This window comes from Hyla sarda, chromosome 2 (assembly GCF_029499605.1).
Source record: "Hyla sarda isolate aHylSar1 chromosome 2, aHylSar1.hap1, whole genome shotgun sequence".
Lineage (NCBI taxonomy): Eukaryota > Metazoa > Chordata > Amphibia > Anura > Hylidae > Hyla > Hyla sarda.
In genome coordinates this window covers 125,711,384-125,735,399 of record NC_079190.1, presented here as the reverse complement: position 1 = coordinate 125,735,399, position 24,016 = coordinate 125,711,384, and the positions used below count along the sequence as shown (strand labels likewise).

The window sequence follows — 24,016 nt, the reverse complement described above, 5'->3', positions numbered from 1 at the left end:
ACAAGAAGAGAATCCACACTGTGGTACAGAGTTACTAAGCATGTGTGTTCAAGGGCACTTGAATAGAAAAAGGAAGGCATTAAATGGTAAAATGTAGACACAGCTTTTTTATATTTATTATTTTTAATTAAAGGGTTTTTCCAGGAAAAAAACTATATATATATCTCAACTGGCTCCAGAAAGTTTAACAGATTTGTAAATTACTTCTATTAAAAAATCGTAATCCGTTCAGTACTTTTGAGCTGCTGAAGTTGAGTTGTTCTTTTCTGTCTAAGTGCTCTCTGATGACACCTGTCTCGGGAACTGTCCAGAGTAGAAGCAAATTCCCATAGCAAACCTTTTCTACTCTGTGCAGTTCCCGAGACAAGCAGAGATGTCAGCAGAGAGCACTGTTGCCAGACAGATAAGAACAACTCAACTTCAGCAGCTGATAATTATTGAAAGGATTAAGATTTTGTAATAGTAATTTACAAATCTGTTTAACTTTCTTGAACCAGTTGATCAAAAAAAAAAATTTTTTTTCCTGGAATATCCCTTTAATATCTTCCTTTACATAATCTAAGGCAGATGGATAAAATTCAATTGTGGGGTTAACACCTTTAAATAGTCTGGAGTGGTGTTTCCCAACCAGAGTGCCTCCAGCTGTAGCAAAACTACCTAAGGCTGTATGGGCATGCTGGGAGTTGAAGTTTTGAAACAGCTGGAGGCACCCTGGTTGGAAAACACTGGTATGGAATAACATTATTCATTTTCAAGGAATGTGGAATAACATGATTAATTTGTCCTAAATCACAAAATACATTTTTTTTTCCCCACAGATGAGCCTCTCATGTTCTATTCAAAACCTTAGGAATCTTTTTAATTGTAATAATGCCTCTAATGTTTCAGGTTTTACCGATGAAAACACTTGCAATTTGTAAGTATAAAGCCTGATGGGCTGTGTTTGTGCGAGGGGCGGAAGTAATTATCGCTCCCTGCACTTCCAGGTGGGGCTCATTGGGAACAGGTGGGGGCGTGTGTATATAACTTCCCCCTCTCCTACAGGGGCGGAGCACGTGTCGTTTGTGGAATCTCTGCTTCCTGTGGCTGGTGTTTGAATCTCCCACAAAAATCTTCAGAGCTGCTGCTCACGGTGCGGAGGCCTTGCTGATCATGAGTCTGGGGGGTGCAGGCGCGGCATCCTGGCAGCTCCGCTGGCTGTCTTATCTGGGGATGCTGTCTCACTCTGATTATAAGGTAATATTGGGCAGGTATGGTTCTGGCTGGCTCTGCCCGCAGCGGTAGTGGGGGCCAGGAGCGGCAAGCAGGTGAGTTAAATCGGTGCTGGGGGTGGTGCGGCCTCAGCATTTCGCGCAGCCCGCTAGCTGCCTCATGGCGACATGTGGACCGCCCGCCACCCACACAACTACAATTGTCTATGCCCTTGGGACAGGTTGCGGCAGCTGCCCAGTCCTCGTTAGGCGGTCCTGTCAGCTTGTCTGCTATCGTTAATCTAAAGTATAGTGTAATGCTCTGCGGAGGGTTGTTTCAATATAAAGTTTGCTGTATACAGTGTGGTGCAATGCTCTGCAAAGAGTCGTTTCAATATAACTTTTGCTGTGTGGTGCGGTGCTCTGCGGGGTATACGGTGCCCTTGCAGTATACGGTACAGTGTAATGCTCTGCAAAGGGTCTCGTTACAATATAACATGTACTGTATAACGGTATAGTGCAGTGCTCTGCAGATGGTCTCGTTACAATATAGTATACATGATATACAGTTATGGTGCAATGCTCTGCAGATGGTCTCATTACAATATAGTATACATGATATATAGTTAAGGTGCAATGCTCTGCAGATGGTCTCATTACAATATAGTATTCATGATATACAGCTATGGTGCTATGCTCTGCAGATGGTCTTGTTACAATATAATATATACTATATACAGTATAGTGCTATACTCTGCAGATGGTCTCATTATAAACAAACTTTATACAGTTAGTGCAATGCTCTGCAGATGGGATGGTTTCAATACAACATATTATATAGGGCATAGTGCAATGCTCTGCAGAGGGTCGTTACAGTTAGCATGTCCAGTGTGGTGCAGTGCTCTGCGAAGGGTCTCGTTGCAACACAGGGTGGCATTTACTGTTTGGTGTGGTGCAATACTCTGCAGAGGATCACGTTGCAGGGTAGCATATGCTGTGTGTGGTGATACAGTGCTCTGTAGACTGTCTTGTTTCAATATAGTATATAGTAGGGTGCAATGCTCTGTAGAGATATAACATAGGCTACATCCAAATAAATCATAGTATACACAGTGTTATTTGCACGATCATGGTATCCATACTGTTCATACACTTGGTTTATTATGGGCATACACGCATTACTGGTACAAGGTGCACACGAGTAGAGCATCTTCACGGTTTGATAACTCCATGAGTTTCTTATTGTCCGTACTCTCATGGTTAATTCATACGCTTATGGCACACTGCTCGTACGCGCTTAGTATGTATACAGTTTCATGTGCTAATATCATTATATACGGTACATATACTCACTGACGATACATTCACAGCATTTATACTGGGCAAACTCGTTTATGCTGTTCACCTCATGGTTATTCTCTCACTCACTGGTGTTTTACACGGTCCACAAACTTGGCATTAATGCTGTTCACATATTCTTGGCATGTTCACGGTCTTACGTTCTTTCTACCATGTTACGTTCATGGCAGACAAACACCTCGTACTTATCACTGGTTCATACGCTCAAAGTATCATTCGGTTCATATGTTAATGGTATTTCATACTGGTTACGGCAGTATACTGCCTATAGCAATTATACGGTTCATACACTCATGGCAGTTATAGTGGTCACACTCTCACGGTTCTTAAGTTGTTCACATGTTCACCGCAGGGTTCATACGGTTCATACGCTCATGGCGGTTGTATTGGTTGCACGGTCATGGTTTTGTTGTTCACGCGTTCACCGCATTCATACACGCAGGTTTCATACGCTCATGGCAGTTACATCGGTCACATGGTTATGGTTTAGTTGTTCACACGTTCATCGCATTCATACACGCAGAGTTCATACGCTCATGGCAGTTATATTGGTTACACGGTCATTGTTTTGTTGTTCACACGTTCACCGCATTCATACATGCAGGGTTCATACACTCATGGCAGTTATATTGGTTACATGGTCATGGTTTTGTTGTTCACATGTTCACCGCATTCATACACGCAGGTTTCCTATGGTTCTCACACATAGTGACATGCTGTTTCGTGCAGTTGTGGCCACGCGCTCATAGCATGTTCACAGCATTATACTGCTCATAGTACTCATACCTCATAGCGTCATACCACATATTAATTCGTAGCACATATGCTCGACGCTTATACTGCACATGTACTTGTAGCGTTTATACTGCACATACACATGGCCTACATCAGGCACATACGCTCTTAGCATTGATATCGCAAGTATACTCATAGCATTATACTGCTCATAGTATCATATCTCTATACGCTCATAGCATTTATACCACATACACGCTCGTTGTATTCATACCACAGACATGTTCACGTCATGTATATTGCACATAGAATTGTAGCAATACACTACACGGACATTCATAGCATTCATTCTGTACATACGATGGTAGTAATTATTATGCTGACACGTTGTAGTACTTATTCTGCGTACATGTAGCATTCATTCTGTTATATTATCTGCACTAACATCCATAGCGTTTACTGTACATGGGTAATGGTATTTATTCTGCATGTTCATCCATAGCGTCTACACTACACACATGCTCCCGTAGCTTTTACTGTACGTATGTTTATAGCATTCATTCAGTGTATTCGTGCATAGTCTTTTATACGGAAAGTTCACTCAGGTTTGTCAGGATGTAGCCCTATTGCCTGACTCCTCTTCAGGTTAAGGGGTCAATGTCGGTTGCTACTGACTTGTTCAGAGCAATCGCATTGTTGTTTATTGTCATGTCCTGCAAGTTCTCAGGTCAGATACAACCTCCTCTGTTGTATTTCACGACTAAGTTATCAGTTAGTTATAGAACACATATTCAACTATCCGGCACAGGTACTCGTTCAAGGGTGGTCATCATTTTAGTGGCACTAATCGGCTGTTCAATACCCGGTCACCTGACTCGTTCCTTCAGGGGTTGAATCGCGGTTGTTACTGACTCACATTCAGAGCAACCAATTTCAGGAATAGTCACAATGTTAACCTGTTGCCTGACTCCTCTTCAGGTTAAGGGGTAATGTCGGTTGCTACTGACTCGTATTCAGAGCAATTTTGTCGTTGGTGTATTTGTTATGACCTGACACGTTTTCAGGTCAGATACAACCTCGTCTGTTGTATTTCTCGATTATGTTATTTCGTTATAGTACACAGATTCAACTCTCTGGCATAGTTGCACGTTACGCTCATAGTCTGGTTACGTTCATAGCTTTATTTTGTTGTACTGCACATGGGTAATAGTTTTTCTGCATTTCCATCCTTAGAGTCTACACTACACATATGCTCCCGTAGCTTTACTGTACTCATGCTCATAGCTTTCATACTGCATATTCGTGCATAATGTTTAAACGGAAAGGTTATACAGCTTTGTTAGGATGTTGCCCTATTTGCCTGACTCCTTCAGCTTAAGGAGTTAATGTCGGTTGCTACCGACAAATTTTCAGAGCAATTACATTGTGGTTCATTGTCACGACCTGAGACGTTCTCAGGACAGATACAGCCTCCTCCGTGGTATTTCATGACCACGTTATCAGTTACTTATAGTAGACATATTCAACTATGCGGCATAGTTGCACGTTGTCTATCTTTTTAGATATATGTTTACACTTTATTTTCTAGGCATGTATGAGGTACTCATAATGATGTTAGAGCATAAATTCATAACGTTCCTTACGTTTTCACGGTACTTACGCTCCCAGCTTGTGTATGATACATGCACCAGTACACAGCATTTGGTTGCATACTACCATAGTTGTATGCGGGTAGGTTATGTGCATTCGTTCCTAGTGTTGAATAGCAGTTGCACCTCTGGCTGTACATATATTTACAAGACACGATTACAGTATTCATATGGTGCTTACATTCATTGCAGATATATCGAGCACATATTCTTAAACCTCCTACGTCTGCAGGGGGGGATGCACCACATAGGTTATTGTTAGACATGTCTCAGAGCAATAACATATTGAGTAGCGACTTGTAGTTGGGTATACTGTTAGCAGGTTATGCCGCACATACGGTTAACATGTTTCATGTGGTGCACACGGGAGGTAGATCCTTTGCTTAGGGTATTGGACACAATTGGTCATTTTTGTTACTGACACGCCTTCAGAACAACACGCCAGCTTCATACAGGTATCTTGTCATGAATACTCATGATGTTACCCTGTTGCCTGACTCCTCTTCAGGTTAAAAGGGGTAATGCCAGTTGCTACTGGCTCGTTTTCAGAGCAATTTTGTTGTGTGTTATATTTGTTATGACCTGACACGTTTTCAGGTCAGATACAACCTCGTCTGTTGTATTTCTCGATGACGTTATAATTTCGTTATAGTACACAGATTCAACTATCTGGCATAATTGCACGTTCTCTTTTAAGGAGGGCCAGCATTTAGTTGCAGATATATTCTGCATTTAATACACAGTTTCATGACTCATTTCTTTAGGATCGGGGATTGAATCATGGTTGCTGCTGTCTCATTTCAGAGCAATTGATTTGACATGGTTATGTAGGTAATCTGACACGTTTCAGATAGTATACAATCTCAATATGGCATTTCACACTTACGTATTTGAGAAAAAAAAAAAGTGGTTTACAAAGACCTGTGACGTTTACAGGCACAATGATTTCATAAAGACCTGTCATGTCTACAGGCTCGATGGTTCCGCGGGGACCTGTGACGGGTTCAGGCACGACGGTGTCACAAAGACCTGTCAGGTCTACAGACATGATGGTTCATCTAAACACTGGTCACGTCTACAGATACGTTGCTCTCGCAGGGAGCTGTCATCTGCAATGGGTCATCACTTCCAAGTCCAGTTGGGTCAGTACAGTGGCTAGTTAGGTATGTCTGTTACAGTCTCAATCAGATAAGGTGCCTTCGTGAACCTTGTCATGCGACATGACCCACACGATCTATCAGGTAGATAGGTATTTCTTGTCATTTACCTGTCAGTTTAGTTTTTGCCTCTTAAATAGCAGGGGATTGGTGCTTGTCAGACCTGCCATGAAGTTAGCCTTTCCATGTCCATTTGAAGTAATGTCACAAGTAGGGATGGTGATAGGTATAGTTCAGTTAGTATTTGGCAGGGAAGGTTATTCTCAGGTTGATTCTTTACAGATGGACGTTACTACCACGGTTTCAAAGGTATGGTTACCACCTCTAGTAGTCACTAGTTGGTCAGGGCTACTCTTTCAGCACATTAGGTATAGTCTACTTCGGGTATGTGAAGATTGATGCTGGATGTAGGATGTTTTATTTCAGGAATTGTATTCCTCCTAGCATGGTTGCTTTTTGCCCTCTATAGGCGTGCCCTCATTGCGCGGTTATGGCACAACTCAGACCGCTATGCTAGGGTAAGATCTTGTATAGGTATGTAGGCAATCTTTCCTGTCACTAGTACACGTATGGAGCCCCGATCACAAGTATAAAGCCTGATGGGCTGTGTTTGTGCGAGGGGCGGAAGTAATTATCGCTCCCTGCACTTCCAGGTGGGGCTCATTGGGAACAGGTGGGGGCGTGTGTATATAACTTCCCCCTCTCCTACAAGGGCGGAGCACGTGTCGTTTGTGGAACCCTCCCAACCCTCCCTTATCTTATTCCTTCACTATAGTGCATGCCCTCTATAGGCGTGCCCTCATTGCGTGGTTATGGCACAACTCAGACCGCTATGCTAGGGTAAGATCTTGTATAGGTATGTAGGCAATCTTTCCTGTCACTAGTACACGTATGGAGCCCCGATCACAACAATACTTATAAGTCTGAATACCTGATAACTTTATGTACTGTAGGAAGACAATTACTTGTCACGTTGTATTTTGTTAATCTCTGCACTCCCCGGTGAATAAAATATGCAGTTCCTGACAAATACAAAAAAAAAAAATTATTGCTACATGAATTCTGACACAGAGATAACATGGACAGAACCTTAAAATTTTAAACCCCAGTGTTTACAGTCTACATAACATACCCTATCCATACAAAGTCATAAAATAAAGTGTAGTCTTGTATAACATTCAGCAGGTGAAATACACTAGGTAGTAGTCACCATTTTTCTCACTAAACATATTTCCATATTATCGAGATTACATTTTTACCAGATGTTGGTAACAGTCCAAGTAATCCATACATACAAAACATTAAACAAAAATAAGTTCAGAAATTAAATTTTGTTTAATAAATTAAGTTTTTGTTTAATAATGTAATTAAAGGGGTACTCCGGTGGAAAACTTTTTTTTTACAAATCAACTGGTGCCAGAAAGTTAAACAGATTTGTAAATGACTTCCATTAAAAAATCTTAATCCTTCCAGTACTTATTAGCTGCTGAAAACTACAGAGGAAATTATTTTCTTTTTGGAACACAGTGCTCTCTGCTGTAATCTCTGTCCATTTTAGGAACTGTCCAGAGCAGCCTATGTTTGCTATGGGGATTTTCTCCTAATCTGGACAGTTCTTAAAATGGACAGAGATGTCAGCAGAGAGCACTGTGCTCGTGATGTCAGCAGAGAGCTCTGTGTTCCAAAAAGAAAAATATTTCCTCTGTAGTATTCAGCAGCTAATAAGTACTGGAAGGATTACATTTTTTTTAAATAGAAGTAATTTACAAATCTGTTTAACTTTCTGGCACCAGTTGATTTAAAAAAAAAAGTTTTCTAATGTAGTACCCCTTTAAAAAGCAACCCAGACCCTTGTCAGAGCAAATTATTATCAGCTGGTTCAGTCCCAATTGATGGTCTACAAAAAGGTATCATTGCCAAGGTGTCACTCAAGACATATCTCATGATGGGTAAAAGCAAAGAGCTTTCTCAAGATCTTTGCAACCTATTTTTTCTAAAACATAACAATGTTGTTGGCTACAGGTGCATTTCTAAGCTTCTGGATGTTCTCCTGAGCATTATTAGGTCCATAATAAGGAAGTGGAAAGACTATCTCATTTTACCATAAATTTGCCTCGACCAGGTGCTCCTCACAAGATTTCTGACAGAAGAGTGGAGAGAATAACTAGAGTTGTCCAAGGTCCACTTGTAAAAAGCTTAAAAAAGACCAGGAATTAGCAGGTACTCTTGTCCCAAAGAAAACAGTAAGTAATGCATGTCCTGTATGCACGCTCATTACGCAAGACTCCATTGTTGAATGCAAAGTGTTGAATAAAAATAATTTAAATGTTGATGCTCATTTAAAGTTTTCTGCACAGAGAAATACTGGGAGAATATAGTGAGAGCAAAATTGAACTGTTTGGATGCAATAATACACACCATGTTTGGAGAAGAAATGGCACTCCACATAACCCTAAAAACACCACACCAACAGTAAAGTTTGGAGGTAAGAATATTGAGGTATGGAGCTGCTTTTCAGCAAATGGTACTTCATGTAATTGAAGGAAAAAGTGAATGGGAAAATTTACCAAGACATTCTTGACAAAAATCTACTGCCATCTACCAGGATGATGAAGATGAAATGAAGGTGGACATTTCAGCAAGACAATGATACCAAACACAGAGCCAAGGGAACTCTCTAATGATTTCAAAGAGAGAAAATAGGACTGAAGGATAGCCTAGACAATCACCTGACTTAAAGGGGTACTCCGGTGAAAACCGTTTTTCTTTTAAATCAACTGGCTCCGGAAAGTTAAACAGATTTTTACATTACTTCTATTAAAAAAATCTTAATCCTTCCTGTACTTATTAGCTGCTGAATACTACAGAGGAAATTCTTTTCTTTTTTGAATGCTCTCTGATGACATCACGAGCACAGTGCTCTCTGCTGATGTTATAATAAGTCATTATTTATTTATTGTTTTCCTTAGTGGGATTTGAACCTAAGGCCCCAGCACTGCAGGGCAGCATTGCTAACCAGTAAGCCACCATGCTGCCCTTAGCATACATCTGCTATGCACGGTTGCTAAAATGGACAGAGATGTCAGCAGAGAGCACTGTGCTCGTGATGTCATCAGTGTTCCAAAAAGAAAGGAATTTCCTCTGTAGCATTCAGCAGCTAATAAGTACGGGAAGGATTAAGATTTTTTAATAGAAGTAATTTACAAATATGTTTAACTTTCTGGCACCAGTTGATTTAAAAGAAAAAAGGTTTTCACCGGAGTACCCCTTTAAATGGGCACTGTCAGGTTCAAAAACGTTTCTATGTTGTACATCTTGGCAAAACGTTAACATGTCTAATATACTTCATAAGAAAATTTTCTTCCCTTTTTATTGAAATCATGGCTTATAAAATCATAGCTTTGTCCAAGCTGAAGCACAGGCATGGACAAAGTCAAGAAAGTGAAGGTGGGCTAGCACTCCTCTGTGCTCTCTCCTGTCTCATAGGACTCCACTGTGCTCTCTCCTGTCTGATAGTACTCCTCTGTGCTCTCTCCTGTCTGATAGGACTCATCTGTGCTCTCTCCTGTCTGATAGGACTCCTCTATGCTCTATCCTGTCTGATAGCACTCCTCAGTGCTGTCTCCTGTCTGATAGCACTCCTCTGTGCTCTCTCCTGTCTGATAGGACTCATTTGTGCTCTCTCCTGTCTGATAGGACTCCTATGTGCTCTCCCCTGTCTGATAGTACTCCTCTGTGCTCTCTCCTGTCTGATAGCACTCCTCTGTGCTCTCTCCTGTCTGATAGGACTCCTCTGTGCTCTCCCCTGTCTGATAGTACTCCTCTGTTCTCTCTCCTGTCTGATAGTACTCCTCTGTGCTCTCTCCTGTCTGATAGCACTTCTCTGTGCTCTTCCCTGTCTGACAGCACTCCTCTGTGCTCTCTCCTGTCTGATAGTACTCATCTGTGCTCTCTCCTGTCTGAAAGTACTCCTCTGTGCTCTCTCCTGTCTGATAGTACTTCTCTGTGTTCTCTCCTGTCTGATAGTACTCATCTGTGCTCTTCCCTGTCTGAAAGTACTCCTTTGTGCTCTCTCCTGTCTGATAGTACTTCTCCTGTCTGGTAGTACTCCTCTGTGCTCTCCTGTCTGATAATACTCATCTGTGATCTTCCCTGTCTTATAGTACTCATCTGTGCTCTTTCCTGTCTGATAGTACTCATCCGTGCTCTCTCCTGTCTAATAGTACTTATCTGTGCTATTTCCTTTCTGATAGTACTCGTGTGTTCTCTCCTGTCTGATAGTACTCTTTTGTGCTCTCTCCTGTCTGATAGTACTCCTCTGTGCTCTATCCTGTCTGATAGGACTCTTTTGTGCTCTTTCCTGTCTGATAGTAAAACTCTGTGCTCTCTCCTGTCTGATAGGATTCCTCTGTGCTCTCTCCTGTCTGATAGTACTTCTCTGTGCTCTCTCCTGTCTGATAGTACTCCTCTGTGCTCTCTCCTGTCTGATAGTACTCCTCTGTGCTCTCTCCTGTCTGATAGGACTCCTCTGTGCTCTCTCCTGTCTGATGGTACAACTGTGTGCTCTCTCCTGTCTGATAGGACTCCTCTGTGCTCTCTCCTGTCTGATAGTACTCTTCTGTGCTCTCTCCTGTCCGATAGTACTCCTCTGTGCTCTCTCCTGTCTGATAGCACTCCTCTGTGCTCTATCCTGTCTGATAGTACTCCTCTGTGATCTCTCCTGTCTGATAGTACTTCTATGTGCTCTCTCCTGTCTGATAGCACTCCTCTGTGCTCTCTCCTGTCTTATAGTACTCCTCTGTGATCTCTCCTGTCTGATAGTACTTCTCTGTGCTCTCTCCTGTTCTATCAGACAAAGGAATGTTAGCCCACCCTTAGCATAAAATAAATTACGTGTGACCCTACCCTTACTGAGCTGGGTGCAGAGCAGCATACAACATGGCTGCTTACTTCTGGGCAGCAAGAACATATTTGCCTAGCCCAACTGCGGCACAAACACCTTATGGTTACCTTTACACTAGGTACCTTAAATGTTTCGGGTAGTGCAACACAAAACAATATTTAAGAATCTTAATTGGTCTCAGGTTCCTGTTCTCTTCACATGAACCCCTCTCTAACCAGTGTTACTTCCCACAGGACTATACACATTTATCTTCTCCTGCACAGATTTATCCTCACTGCACAGGTGACCCTCCTATTTCAGCCTCTAGTAACTCAGGACCTCCTACAGAAGGAAAAGCCAGTGCTTCAATGTCCAAGCTGAGACCTTTTCCTCCATACAAAGGGCAATATCACTTCCACTTCACCTTATGTCTCCACACTCTTCCTTTTGGCACCAAGGACACAGAGTTTTAATAGTTTCTACAATCACATGCACATCCTTCTTCCAGGAATATGTCCAGGGCGTAAGCCAATACCTATATATTTCCCTATAGTTGTCAGCCCAGGAGACATACAGTACATTCCTATTACCAACCACCAATCCAACACGGCAGCACCACTGGTGACTGCAGCTTCCCATCCTTTCCCAGATGCAAAATGTCAAACTGAAGTGTCAGACAACTATTTATTAAGGGATATAGTGCTGCAAGACAGAATGTACAAGCCCCCTACCCTCATCAAACTGTGTAAACTACAATCAATATCAATTGTACTTATTGCATTTTCTCTTTGTTTTGCCTTTGAGCTTTTATTCAGCTATCAATTAATTTAATCCTTTTTTGACTGCTGCCGAGGACACATTGGGAAAATGTAGCAATTTACTGTTTACAATACATTTTTTTAGACTCCTCAATGAGAAATCAGTGCAAATATTAAGCTATCAAGGAAGTGCCAAAGTAAAATTGAGTGGCTGCATTATACCAAGCCCCACCAAACTTATTTTAGCACTTGCAGAACATTTCAATGGACAATGGCCTATATTTATCATTGTCTTTAGACTGTTTTTTGTGTCAAAAAAAGGGGCAAAAAAGGCGCAAGCAGGGTTTTTTGTGCCTTTTTTTGCCCCTTTTTGTTTACACATTTCTGCTGATTTTGAGTTGCAATCCACTGATTTTGAGTTGCAATCCACTGATTTTGGCAATAGACATGATATGGAAGGGATTTATCCTTGCACCTTTTTGTAAAAAGGAGCAAAAAAAGGCGCAAACCCACTGAAAAGTCTCTAAAACTACACCAGCCCAGACATGGTGTAGCTTTTTGGTGTATGTGTAGACAGAAATTTCAGAAAATGTGGACCTGCACAAAATTTATCAAAGCTCTTTTACCTTTTAATAAATTTGGTGCTACTACACATTATCAGCACACAAAAAAAAAAGGTGTAAAAAAAATGCGTCACTTGCACTGCAATGATAAATGTGGGCCAATATGTCCATATGTTTTTGGATATTAGCTTCAGTTTAGCAAGTGGCCTTATGAGCGTTGGTATTTCCACTGTGCATGAACCAGAATTAGATGTATGATATATTGTCCTTTAGACAACATTGCTCAGATTGACTAAAGCTAATTCTTAGACAGTGTAAACTTAGACTAGACAGTCTAAAATGTGGCAGATTTATCAAAGTGTATCAGAGTGTTTGGTAATTTTGTCATATCATTAGACTGTCTAGTCTAGGTTTAGACCAACTACTAATGTGCCTCCTTTCTCCTTGACAGGCATGGTGGAAAATTGTCTAAACTGTGTGCAAAACTTGATACATATATAGCAAGACATTTTTTTTGCGACAATTCTGCTTTATATGCAATAGTGAATTTGCCCCTGTCTATGTGCACAAATATGACCTAAAAGCATGTCTTTTAGAAACAAGAATGATTTAATCCATAATAGACCAAAGCTCTCATGCACATAGCTATTCTACATAACAGTGCACTTTATAGAGATGCCATGTGGCAGCACACAGTGCCTCTGGCTCTGTTATAGAGTGAGTGTGCTTCTGTTCCGCATCCCTAAACATGGCTATGCTATGTGCATGAAGCCTTGCAGTAATAAACTGAGTGGGTATGCTTGTGTTAGAAAATAGAAATGGCTTTAGTTCTTTTTTTAATTCTCCTGTTGTATTAAATGTATATTTTTAAACTTTTGGGATTTTGCTTCTAAACAAATATATAAAAGCCTTTATAGTCTTCCAGTGAAGCTAATAGCTGTAAATGTATAATTTAAATATATGCTGGTGGGAAGATAAGAATTAGTCTTGTAAATGTCATGAGAAGGCAACATGGGAGATGATGAGAAAGGCAAACCACATCTACTAATGTTTTAAGAGCTGTTCGTATCACATTGTGTATTTTTACTCTATGCCAATAAATGTCAAAATGTGGTTTTGTATACCCTGTGGCCAAACTGTCAAAGATAACTTAGGAAGTCAGAAGTGAAATAAGGAGAATTAGAAGAGCAGAAGATATTTACACCTGGAGGGAAAACAGAAGCACAATTCTTAAATCATGTCAGCGCCAGGGTGCTTAATTTTTAATCATGCAATTATTTTAAAAGCTCGCCACATGGAAACTATCGTGGCTTATATGCCAACCATCACACTGATGTGTCTAGCAATGTGACAACTATAGTCTACTGTCCAAAGAGAAAGACTTACCATTTAAACTACAATGAGACTTTGTTTGACATTTCTATAAGAAAAACAATACATTATGAAATTCAAAGACTTTGCGTGTTTTGTGAGTTTAGTTTCTAGGAAATGATCGAAAGGTGAAAATATCTATATGAGTTTTGAACAAAATTGATAGATGTTAAAACACAACTTTTGATATTAAAGGAAATCTGTCTTCAGTTTCACCTGCAATAACCTGTTGGTACAGATAGGTAGTACAGGTGACACTCATAATAAGCATACTTACCTGTCTGCGATCCGTGTTCCAGTTCTCCTGTTATGTTCCTCCGTTGTTTTCGTTCTGGAGCCAGCTTGGGGAATGGGGGGAGCTTCCTGATGTCACCACTACTACTTCTCTGTTGGGCCTCACTGTGAGCAAACAGCAGCGGTGACATCAGGAAGCTTCAGCCATGCCTCAAGCTGCCTCAGGAACGAAAACACAGAGGAAGATAGCGGGAGTACGGAAGCACGAATCGATGACAGTTGAGTATGCTTTTCATCAGTGTTACCCGCACTACCTTTCTGTACCGACAGGTTAAAGGAGTAGTCCAGTGGTGAACCCAGTGGTGAACAACTTATCCCCTATCCTAAGGATAGGGGATAAGTTTGAGATCGCGGGGGTCCGACTGCTGGGGCCCCCTGCGATCTCCTGTACAGAGCCCCGGTAGCCCGTGGGAATGGTGCGTGTCGACCTCCGCACGAAGCGGCGGCCGACACGCCCCCTCAATACAACTCTATGGCAGAGCCGAAGCGCTGCCTTCGCCAATCTCCGGCTCTGCCATAGAGATGTATTGAGGGGGCGTGTCGGCCGCCGCTTCGTGTGGAGGTCGACACCCGCTATCTGGCCGGAGAGCCTGGCCCCCGTAAAGAGAGATCACAGGGGGCCCCAGTGGTCGGACCCTCCGCAATCTCAAACTTATCCCCTATCTTTAGGATAGGGGATACGTTTTTAACCACTGGACTACCCCTTTAATGCAGGTGACACTGATGACAGATTTCCTTTAAACTGTAGAGCATACTTTTTTCTCATGGAGTATTGCACAGCTTGAAAGACTCTATGTGCCAGTTAGACAGTCTTCTAAAGAAAAGAAACCACTCTCCTAGTCCCACGGTTCACTCTCCTAGTCCCATGTTGAAAGCCCCTCACTAGCCTGCCAGAACCATTGTCTACACTGATGAGGTGCAGGAAGCCTGAAACCGTGTCTATATATAGATAAATCCCCTTTTTTGGTGAGGATTCTGGCTTGGTAGATATATATAAACTGGGGAGACCCCACATACATGCAGACCCCAGACTATAACTTATGTACAGACCAATACGATCAGAACTTATGTGTCAGACTATACATAATCAGACCTCAAACCAATTTACCTACCACTGAATGCAAAACCACCACCTCCGCCGTTCCTGTCTATATAATGTCTTACCGTTTATAATACATATCAGAGCAACAACCAAGGCAGAAAGAACAGCCTGTGGAGCTCAGAGGCAAGATTGTGTGGAGGCACAGAAAAGGGCACAAAAACATTTTTCCTGTACCTAAAGTTCCTAAGAACACAGTGGCCTGCATTTTTAAAGGAAGAAGTTTAAAACAACCAGGACTTTTTCTAGGTGTGGCCACCCCCACTAAGTATCAGGAAAGAAGGGCCTTGGTAAGAGAGTTGCAATCTGAGCTTTATTTTTTATTTTTTTAAGTATTTATTTAGAACTTTTTCAAGGAACAAAAAAAGAAAGAACAAATACAGTACTACACCAGCACAGAGCTCCTCAAAGCATTGCAACAAGTAATGAGAGGCAGGAAAATGATAAAATAAACACATGGAAGACCGGTCAATCATGAAGCCCAGTGCTAGGAAGCACAGTAACACAGCACACGGACACCCACACACACACCACACTCACATACCCAGAGAAGCAGCCCCCACTCATAAGGAGGAAATACTTTATTGAGGAGGGACCACTGACTCTCCCTAAATCAGCCACGGCATCCAGACCTAATCAAATTTCTTTGGCCACCTGCGACTAATATACAAAGTTCTATATAGAGGAACATACTTGTTAACTAAATTAAACCACCAATAGGGGGCGATGGTAATGTCTTTCCACACCATCATCACAACCTTATGCGCGAAAAACAGTAAGAAACGCAAAAGCAAGCATCTATGTGAACCCAATTCTAGATCATTAATGACTCCCAACAAACAAACTACGGGGAAAAGCACAAAGGGAAACTCTAGATCGTCCGACGATGACTGCATGACAGCCCTCCAAAAGGGTTCAACACAAGGACAACTCCAAACAGCATGAATGAGAGAGCCCTCATCCGACTGACAGCGGAAGCAAGTATCAGAAGAGGAGACACCTATACGGAACAGTTTAATGGCAGTATGATATAGACGCAGTATTAATCTAGCCTGGATAAGCATATTCCTAGCACTTACCAAAGTAGGGTAATATGTTTTTACAACTTCCTGCCACTGGTCCTCTGTCAACTCTGGGATATCCACCACTCACTTCACAAACGCCAACTCAAAGGGATCTGAACCCACCGACTGAAGTGACATATACGCCTGTGTTAAAGGTTTGGCGAAGTCAGTAGTACCCAAGAAGTCAGTAAAATCCCTGCCATACAGGTATGGCTGTAATTTTTGCAAAGCCCAGACCACAGCTAGACATTCCTTCTCTATGACCGCATAGGCCACTCCCAAATGTCCTGCCAGGGGGGTCTCATGGGCCAACCTCAGCAGCTCTTTCCTGTACCGCCTAGGAACCACTAAATGCCTTTCTCTCTCCTGGGCCCCTAGCATGCCTTTGGAAAGGGACACCCAGTACAAGATATCATTATCCCAATATACCCGATGTCCCTCTGTGTCAACATCTGTATGCTCAGCACGTTGTCTCAGCCCTTCAAGGGAAGGGTCACTGCGCTGAGCTTCCCGGAAATGCTCATTTCCGTCCCCCCATCTCGTGGTATCAGGGAGCACATTTCCCCAAGGTGAACTAGCATCTCCACCTTCCTCTGCTGGGGCTTGCAAGTCACACAGCTTGCCCCTTGCATCACCATCCTCCCTTCCTTTTAAAGCTGCAGCCCTGGCATGCTGCTGACGCGTTACCACTGCCACCATTGGTATGCCTCCCTGGGGTTTACCTTCCTCCTCCTCAGTTCCAGACATAATAATACAGGCATCATACACAGGGCTATCACTCCTTCCCTCCACCTTAGGCTCACAGAATTGGGACATATCACTCACTGCTGGTCCCTCATCCTTAAATGTCACCAGGGGCACACCAACCCCTCCCCCTAGCTCATCTCCACTAGGTTTTGGCATTGACAATGCATTGTCACCACATTTTACAATACACCACATTCCACTTTTGGAAAACATTACTGGTTCAGTCACAGGTAAACAATTATCAATCCCCTGCACTCCCTCCCAGTATCCACATTTCGCAGTGTCTCCCAAAGTCTCACACAGTACCTTAGAATGAACAGGGCTCTCTCCTAGCCCATCCGGTGTGCAGGTAGTGTCCTCTGGAGCATAATGACAGAGCATCCAACCCAAATCATTCCCCAGCAGAACATTAACAGGATGTCCTCAGAGACCCCCACCTCCCGCAAAACTTTGCCTGTAACCCAATCCAGGTACACATGGGCCATGGGCACAGCAGGCTGCACACCTTAAATTCCTTTTAAAGCCATGGTTCTTCCAGGGATGATGTCCTCTGTATCCACCACTCCACCACTTCAGGCCGCATCGGGGTAAATGAGGCTCCAGAATCTCATAACCCCACTGTCACCTGGTCACCCACAGTTACACTCTGCAGGTTATCCCCTCTTTTCTCCACCGCTCCAGACACCAGAAGAATGGCTGTGTGTCCTCCAGCTACTGGAGGAGAATTCTTTTTGTTGTGGCAAGTGGCACTCAGGTGCCCAATATTGTTGCATCTGTAACATCGGCGGGTGTCCCCCTGACCCAATGTGGCTCCTGTTGCTTTTGGGGATGATGGCAAGAATTTCCTGGCTGGCCTGGTGGTGCTTTGTGGTTGTGTGGCTCCCCTCCAGGTACCTGCTCCAGCTTGTGCAGATCCACGCTTTGCTGCTGGCGCCCGGTTATTGGCAAAGTCATCTCCTAGTTCTGCTGCTTCCATGGCTGTCTTGGGCTTGCGGTCCAAAATCCACTCTCTGGCTTCAAAGCTCCGTGTTTGGAGAAACTGATCCAGGACCATCAAGTCCTCCAGGGCCTCATAGGTAGTGACTTGTAGGCCCCCAGTCCATAGCCTGAATGCAGTCCTTAGCTGACATGCATGTTGAGTGCAGCTTTCTGTGGCACTTTGTTGCAAAGTCCAAAATTTCTTCCGGTAAGTCTCTGGAGTCAGATTAAAACTTTTGAGCAGGGCAGATTTTATTGCCTCATAGTCCTGGTCACTCTCAGAGGAAAGAGAAGCAAACACGAATCCAGAGCTTTTCCCTCGAAACCGTGGGGTTAGATATCGTCCCCACTGTTCCTTAGGTAGATGGAACTGCCGGCAAACCTTTTTAAATCCCCTCAGGAACACATCCAGATCACCATCTTTCTCCAACATGGGGAAATGTTCCAAGCGGGGTTTGTGGTCTCCTTGATCCTGCACATCACTCCGTGCGGATAAAGCATCCCCTCTCAGCCTCAGAACCTCCAGTTCATGCCTTCGCTGGGCCTCTCTTTCTGCGGCTTGTGTCTGGGCCTCTCTTTCTGCGGCTCGTGCCTGAGCCTCTCTCTCTGCCGCTCGTGCCTCTCTCTCAGCAGTTCGTGCCTCTCTCTCTGCAGTTTGGTACTGGAGAAGCAGTTGGAGTTTCATATTGGCATCCACATTCCTAAGGTGTTGTAAGGCAGTCTGCATATAAGAGTCCAAGGAATCATGTGGAGTACTGTCCTGATGGGGAGTAATGTTGTATTCCCCAGGAGATATCAGTCCTTGGATGGCAGTTCCAGCTTTAGCTTTGTCTCATGTCACTCAGCTCTTCTGCACGGGCATCATACTCCACAAGATCAGCAATAAGTTGTTCCTTGTTCTTTCCTGCAGTAGGGATGTCCTTTTCTTGGCACATTAGCTCCAGTGCAGGCTTGGACTGCTTGTGATATGCCTCCATATTTCCGAGATGAGACAGAGGAGGTAAAACAAGAGATGGGGAGGACAGAACTGTCTTGCACTCTTTTTGTATGTTTTTTAAACCAGCACTTAGCTCTGTCTTTGGAATTTACACACAAGAAGATGTATGCAATTTCTTTTTAGTGCTAAGATTTCCTTACAGGTAAAATCCAGCAAGCACTAAAAATCTCTAAATATATCCCGACGCTGCCACCAGTTGTCACGATCACACCCTATCGATCCAGCTAAGACGCTAGAGAAAGTGTGATGGTGCAAGGGTTAAAGCTGCCAGACCTCTGGGTATCCACTACTAGTCCCAGCAAGTCACCAAATTAACCCTTAGATAAACGTGTTTCCACCAGAGCTGCCTTCAGAAAGGTGAGCTCAAATATTTAGAGATCAAAGACCAGAGCTGATTAATTAAACATTTAATCTGATAAAAGGTATCACAGTGCTATATATATATATATATATATATATATATATATATATATATATATATATATATATATATATATACAAGAACAAATGACATACAGGTACAAAAATATATAAAAGAGTTTTGCAAGGCAAGTTCAGAAAACAAAAGATGAAGTTATAACAGCATGATGGTATCAGTCCATGAGAGAGAGAGAGTCCAGCTGTTCTTAGAATGGTCTTGTCAGCTTTGGGCACAGCCTTGAACACCCTGAGTCTAGCATTGTTAGAATATTATATATCTGCCTTTTTGGAGGGAGACTCCATCCCCCCCTCCCCTCTGATCCCACCAGGGGGCATATCTGTCCCTGGCCCTCTTATCTGGTTGATTATATGATGGGACCAGGGTGCATGACTTCAAAGGAGATGTAAACAAACAGCCAGACCCCCAATAAAATGCAATACACCAACCCACAGTCTGAATGACCTCCACCCCCAGGTCTTGGATAATACCTCACACACAGTTATAATTTATAATACACATATAGGATTTTAATAATCAGGCCTTGGGCCTGACACTTTCTTATCCCATCTTTACATAAAAGCGTCCTTTAAACAAAGTCAAATGTAGGCGTAAAATAAGCCAGATGTGAAAATCTTGTACAAAAGATGATTCAAGGTCAAGTTTAAGCCAAGATCAAAGTGGCATACAAGTACAGTTGGATAAAAGAAGAGCCAAAGATACAAAAACAGAATAAACCGAAGGTCAAGATCAGTGCAGCTCAAGCAATATAAATAACTTTCCATCTAAGTGCACTGCAATAATAAATAGAGATAGCCTTCATGTTAGACAGATGCTATTCATTTGTGCTTGTTTATAAGGAAGGAAAAATAGAATAATTTGGGAGCAAATACATGTGCACGTGCAGTTACTGAGAAAAGATAGACGTACAAAATATATATCTCAACAATCAAATCATGTGTTGTATATTTGACCTCTTAGAGGATGACCAAAATCCTCTGCCATCAATTGTTATTATTATCAATCTTATTAAAGGCACATTACTGTATATCAAAGACATCTCTCCAAAGGCCTGCAATGCACATTGACTATTAAACGAGCGTTCTTTGTCTTTAAGGCATTAAGTTGTTTATTGAAGATAAACACGATAGTGCTGCCATCTGGTGTTGAGTTTTCTACTTCTGCGACAGATTTTCTCTTCCCTCCACACAAGAGAAATATTGGTCAAATGACGGCGACAGCTTTATTAATAAGACAAAATTTTCCCAACACAAAGATAGTGACCACTTTCTGCCAAGGCAGCAGAAACCCTGCAAACACACACGATAAATTGCACCCACTGTCCCTTAAAATTTGCTTTGCTCTGCACTATTGCGGTTCTGGGATTAATTAAATTCCACAAAATAATTAAGACCGTCATAAGGCGGCTAATTTGCACATTGACTTTGCTTGCTCATAATCTTCTCCACAGAGTCATCAACTCTAAAAGAGGCTGCGGAACTGTTCTAGTTTACTAGATCTGAATGCAATACAATTAACTAACGCAAAAATGAAATGCTAAGTAAAACGTGCAGTATGATGAGTAAAAGTGAAATTAAATAGACATCCCCTCGGATCGTCCTTACAGACACATTGCAGTTCTTCTCATTCATTGCCTTTTCCGCCGCATCAAGCACCTGATTTGTTTGGCTTGATGGTTTCCGGATGGCAGTGGTGGACTAATTAAAGGAGTACTTCGGCAAAAAATTAATCAACTGGTGGCAACATTTTTTTTACAGATTTTTCAGTACTTATCAGCTGCTGTATTCTCTGAAGAAAGTTGCATAGTTCTTTCCAGTCTGACCACAGTACTCTCTGCTGACACCTCTGTCTTTGTCAGGAACTGTCCAGAGCAGGAGCAAATCCCCATTGCAAACCGCTCCTGCTCTGCACAGTTCCTGATATGAACAGAGGTGGCAGGAGAGAGCACTGTGATCAGACTGGAAAGAATTACACAACTTGCTGTAGATTACACAATTACACAACTTGCTGTCAGGATTAAGATGTTTAATAAAAGTAATTTACAAATCTAAAAATATTAATATAAAGTGCCAGCGCTGTAAAGGGTTAATGCTCCTAACTGAGGTGTAAATATACTCTCCTGGATATATATATATATATAAATATATATATATATACTATTGTATGATACTGGTGGTTCCAAATTTGATCAATGTACACCTTTCTTTATACTACAATATTACCCAGTGATTGCATATACTGATATTGTGATTTACTGCACGTAACAGACTTCCAAGTTGCTCAGATACTAGTTATTTCTACTCCATGTAATATACGAAGTGTCAGTATTCACCTTATTTCCTGTGTTAGTAGAGTTTTCCACCAGTACAGGGATGTCTTGAGAGATGATCTTGTGTGGAACGATCCTACGCTGGGAGACTGCCCCGGCCGGCGGCGTCTTCTACCAGCTGATTCCAGCAGAGACCTACGGCTGTTTGTGATGTCACTACAGCAGCCGATACGGGCCAAAAAAGCAGCTAACGTGTTTCGGAAATTGCCGATTTCCTTCCTTAATGGTATATCAGGAAACCATTTTTAAAGTGTGTTAGCAGCTATCAATATCCATAAGTGCCAGTGTTCCATATAGTTAAGCTCTTTATTAAAGTAATTTACAAATCTGTATAACTTTCTGTTACCTGTTGATGTTAAAAAAAAAATTCCCCTGAAGTAAAAAAAAATTCCCCTTTATTATGCTGGTTTCAGCTGTATTTACTGATTAGATTTTGGTGGCAAAAATATGGAGAGTTTTGCGATTGCCTATACAGTATTGTAATGTTTACACAAACAAATATCTCAAGATAGAACACACGACATGAAAGACATGGCACTCACCACAATGTCGTCTTGATCAAAGTTTATTGTACTTTCACAGATCAAACATCAGATTAGGCTGGCTGACACACCACAGGAGAGGGTGTAGGTGCGGGGGCAAGGCAACATCCGTTTTGTGTCATCTGACGCCTGCGCCCTTTCCTGTGGCATGTCCGCCATAAACTTTGATCAAGATGTGGGGAGTGCCATGTCTTTCACGGGTTCTATCTTGGGATATTTGTTCCATGAAGTTTAACTTACTGACATAGAGCACCCCTGAGTCTGTCTGGCTGCATATCCATATAGTGGCCGAACGTATTACTGAGCTTCATTCACACCTGCAGTGCCTAGTCACGCTACTTCCTTGCCTTTGTTTACACACACAATCTGCATGGATTGCCATATGCATTTCAATGTAATTGTGGAGTCAACAGGGCTCTGAGGCACAATTAAGAGCTTTAACTGTAACCTGGAGGCAATGGTGAAACTGGTACATCTAGGATGCCTAAGGCAATCTTGTCTGCGGGGAGGCCTCTACTCTTCTCAGTTATAAACATTACATTTTCTGTGTTCTGAACACACTAAGGAGCTGCAGCCTAACATAATACTTTACACTGCCACGAAAGCAGTTGGGCATATATGGATTGCAGGAAAAGATATTAGAGCGTGCCTAATTGTATTTCTATGATAAGATCACATCTACGTGATTGTAAATGTAATAATCATGTGAGGGCATGCTGAGGAAACTGCCCGAACAAATTCACATTAATCACTAACCATAATATTGTTCCCACAAAAGCTGAAATGTAAATACTACAACTACAATAACTATATTTGCCATTTATACTCTGAATACAATGGGAACAAGGTTTGGTCTCTAAGGGAGAAAAAAAAGAATAGGATCTGGTGGGGAAGTAAATAAGATAATGGATAATAAGGGAGATTGAGAGATTGTTGTATGAGTGTAAATATGAGTATAAAAACAGAAAGATATTCAAAGAGGACGATCTCTGTATTTAGTGTCAGGGAATCAACAATAGTAAATAAGACAGTGTAAATAGATAAGGTACTAATATTGTTACTGTGTATACAAAACAGAATCAAGGAAGTATATTCCATTCTAAAAAATAAAATAAAAAGTGCTTGTGTGCAATGATGTGTGTAAAATAAGCAAGAAATGTATTTACTTTCAGTCCCTAGTCATGCTATGGCCTCACAGGTGCCTTATAGGTCAACCATTGCATAGTAAGCCTGACGCTCACTGGCTTAGGGTGGGTTCACACTATGTTTTGACCATACGGTCACTGGATCTGGCTGGGGATAGTGAAAACCGGCGCTCCCATATCCGTGCTGGACCTGGCCCCTATCTCATTCATTTGAATGAGCCGATCAGAGTCAGTTAGTGACTCCGGTGGGCTAATTTTTTCCCTGTATCCGTTTTTCTGCTACCAGACCTAAAACCATGGTATGCAGTGGTTTTTAGGTCCGGTTACAAAACCGGATATGGGGCAAAAATGAGCCAGCCAAAGTAACTTTCTGACTCTGGACGGCTCATTCGAATGAATGAGACACAGGCCGGGTCCGGCAGGAATATGGAAGTGTCCAGTTTTCACTACCCCCAGCCGGATCCGGTGACCATATGGTCAAAACGTAATGTGAACCAAGCCTTACTACGTGCAACATCCATTGCTGGCCAGCACTCTTTTTCTGCTAAATCAGAATTCTGAACAACTGTATAATGGCTGCAAATAATGTGTAAAAAAATATAAAATAAATGTTTTTAAATATAGTGGACACATCTGTAGAGGGAAAACTCAATTTTTGGGGTTTGGTAACTTTATACTTAATATTTTCTTTTATTCTTCTTTTTGTATATACATGGGC

The 24,016-nt window shown here is 42.1% G+C and overlaps 1 long non-coding RNA gene across 3 annotated transcripts in view; it reads right to left on the bottom strand.

Moving 5' to 3' along the window:
• LOC130357726 (uncharacterized) overlaps positions 1 to 21,747 on the bottom strand; it is a 133,866-nt gene extending 112,119 nt beyond the window's left edge. For all 3 annotated transcript variants that reach the window (XR_008889233.1, XR_008889235.1, XR_008889234.1), the window contains exons 1-2: positions 21,615 to 21,747; positions 7,022 to 7,112 (exon numbers count right to left, since the gene is read on the bottom strand). This is a non-coding gene — a long non-coding RNA (uncharacterized LOC130357726). The remainder of the gene's footprint in view (positions 1 to 7,021; positions 7,113 to 21,614) is intronic.
• Between the last annotated feature and the right edge of the window lie 2,269 nt (positions 21,748 to 24,016).